We start from the raw sequence: 3273 nt of genomic DNA on the forward strand, positions 1-3273 counted from the left end.
TTACTACACTTCAAGTGAAGTTAACCTGTGGCAAATTCACTTGAATGGGTATGATTTGGAAAGGCACACACGTCTTAATGAAAGGTCTAACAGCTGATAATGCATATCAGAGCAAAAACCAAGCCCTGAGGTCAAAAGAACTGTCTGTAGAGCTCAGAAACCGGTTTGTGTCAAGTCACACATCTGGGGAAGAGTTCAGAAAAAAATTCTGCTTCATTGAAGGGTCACAGCATGTAGTCTCTGTTACCCTTAATGGAAGAAGTTTGAAACAACCAGGACTCTTCCTAGAGCTGGCCTCCTGGCCAAACTGAGCAATTGATGGAGAAGGGCTTTGGTTGGAGTGGTGACCAAGAACCTGATGGTCACTCTAGTCGAGCTCCATGATCATATGTGGAGATGGGAGAAATCTACAGAAGGACAAACATCGCTGCAACACTCCACCAATCCAGTCTTTATGGTGGTGTGGCCAAACTCAATCCTCTCTTCAGTTAAGACACATGAAAACACACTTGGAATTTACAAAAAAGCACCTAAAGGACCCTCAGACTCTGAGAAACAAGATTCTCTGGTCTGATGAACCTCAATTCTAAGCATCATGTTTGAAGGAAACCAGCTCCACTCATCACCTGCAGAGTACCATCCCAAAAGTAAAGTGTGCTGGTAGCAGCCTCAGCAGCAGGGACTGAGGGACTCGTTAGAGTAGAAGAAACGCTCCGTGCAGCAAAATATAGAGATAGCCTTAATGAAAACCCAGTCCAGAGCATTCAGAACCTCAGACTGGGCAGAAGGTTCACCTTCCAACAGGACAATGACCCTAAGCACACAGCAAGAGTAGCTTATAGATCTTTATTTAGTGTTGCATCTGTGCAAAGCATAAAAACTGCTACCCTTATGACCTAAATTGATCAGAAGGAATCTGATAAGAAAATTACCACAGGGAAGCAAAAGTGGGTTTTTATTATAACGGAGTAATAGAAACGGACAGACCAGACCAGAATGCATTAGAAACAAGTGTGCAAAAGATATGAGCATTAGCAGGGCAAAGAGTTTTTCAAAACTCACGTTTGTGCTACAGAAACTTACATTGAAATTCATTTAACTATTTTTTTTTTACCAAAACTTCAAATGTAACTAACAAACTTTGAATGTTAGTTTGATAAAGCCTTGTTTGAAACTTTAAAAAAAGTGGTAAGTTTGAAAGTTTAAAGGCAAAGATAGATGGATGAATGGATGGATGGATGGATGGATAAATGGATAGATAGCCAACTATAGAAAACTGTATCTAATCATATTTAACAAATTCACTTTTGAAGATCAGGTTTAAAGAAAATTTCATTTCCCAAAATGCATTATTAGTGTTGTATTTCTTTGCACTACAATTCAGCAAATTCCTCTTCCTGTCATTCCAATTCAAATTCCAATTTAACTTCCTGTGGGGTGTGGTCAAATAAATTAAAATTCACACCTCTATTTTGAATTTCACTCGGCGGCCATCTTTGAAACGTGTCTCGGGAATGCAAGTGCAGCTCCTATCTCTTTGAATGGGAAAACATCAAATTCTCCAAAACTGTTCACCAAGTTTACGATTAAACTTCATATTTGAAATCACCAATGAAATCTGACAACAACAGTCTCATAAATGTTGTTTCTTTTGCTCAAATAGCGTTAAAAAAGCGTATTTTTCAGGCTAGACCAGCCAGTGCGCATACGCAGTCCTGAGCGCACGTCTCAGAAAGCTGACTGTTTCTATAGCAACCGGGACTTCTAACGGCAGCTGCAGTGACGCAATTACTTTACCGATTAGTGATTGGCTCTTTTACTCAGAAGGTGGGGTTTCTTTCTATAGGGCGGCCATATTGAGCGTTGCATTTTTCCCCATTCAAAACTATACGAGTGACACGTCTTGGGTATTCTATAGTCTTTGATTTTGCACAACTCTGTTAGCAACCTTCCAGTACAACTTAGCATTGTAGTATCTAGTTTTGCACATGCAAATGTATGTGTACATTTAATCAGAACGCACATTAAAACAGGGTCAGCTAATAACCGGCGTAATCCGCCCCTCATCCGCATGGAAGTATAATTAGAAAGAACACAAACAAAGCTGTGTTAATCAAAGGCTGATCTCATATCATGTTCATGCACTAGCCACAGACGTCCCAGCATTCCATTGAGGCGATATGTTTTATCACATTTAGCAAGAATCTTGAGGACTGTCCAGACAGACACCTACACCAGAAGTGCACAAAAAAACGCTGATGTGCATGTTTTCTGCAGATGTTTCCTCTAGTCTGAGCGGTGCACAGAAGCCATGCCAGGTGTCTGGGATCAAACACGTATCCAATGGGCCTCATCAGTAACATCAGTCAGGATGTGAGCACAGAAACAAAGCGTCAAGACCTCCTTCTTTGGCAGCGGTCACAGCAGCTGAATCTGTGATGAACAGTGAGGCTGAGGCGAGCCACATGGAGTCACATGGGCCGGGGACGGATGGAGTTGTATAGTGCGGAAATCCTTTCCTGTCTTATTATTTCCCTCAAAACTATTGTTCTAGCATGATGGCGAATCCAACTATGCAATCAACCATTAGTTTTCATATTATTAGCCTTTCACAAGCTTTTCAAACTGTCTAAACTGATTTTCTTCAAAAATGCTCATGATTGCTTGCAATTGGTATTGCTTATGCTTAGTTACTAGTATTTATTATATAAGACCTTAAACAGGCAAAAAAAACATGGATTTACATTGAAAAGGGACTCAAAATATCATAGCTACGTTCACAGTGTTTGGGACTGACAAACTGTGATTTTAAACTTGTTCTATTCATATGAGACCATTTCTGCCACGTAAGAAAAAATGCTTTGGTAAATCAAAAAAACAAACAAAAAACACACAATTATGAGATAAAAAGTCTAAATTATGACTTTAAAATTTGAAATGATGACATAGTTAAAATTTACACAAAAGGTCATAATTATAAGACAAAATTTAGAAATTAGATAAAAAGTCGAAATTTTGACTTTTATAAATTGAAATTATGACATACTAAGTCAAAATTATGACATCACAATTATGAGATTTAAAAACATGAAAAATTTGACTTTTAAAGTCATAATTTTTACCTTTAAAGCCATAACTTCAACTTAGTACATTATCATTTTGACTTGTAAAGTCATAATTTTGAATTTTAGTCTCAAAATTACGACTTTTTGTCATAATTCCAACTTATTTATTTCACACTTACGACTTAGTATGTTATAATTTCGACTTTTA

The sequence above is a fragment of the Sinocyclocheilus rhinocerous genome, unplaced genomic scaffold (genome assembly GCF_001515625.1).
Source record: "Sinocyclocheilus rhinocerous isolate Xijiao unplaced genomic scaffold, SAMN03320098_v1.1 scaffold623, whole genome shotgun sequence".
Classification (NCBI taxonomy): Eukaryota; Metazoa; Chordata; class Actinopteri; order Cypriniformes; family Cyprinidae; genus Sinocyclocheilus; species Sinocyclocheilus rhinocerous.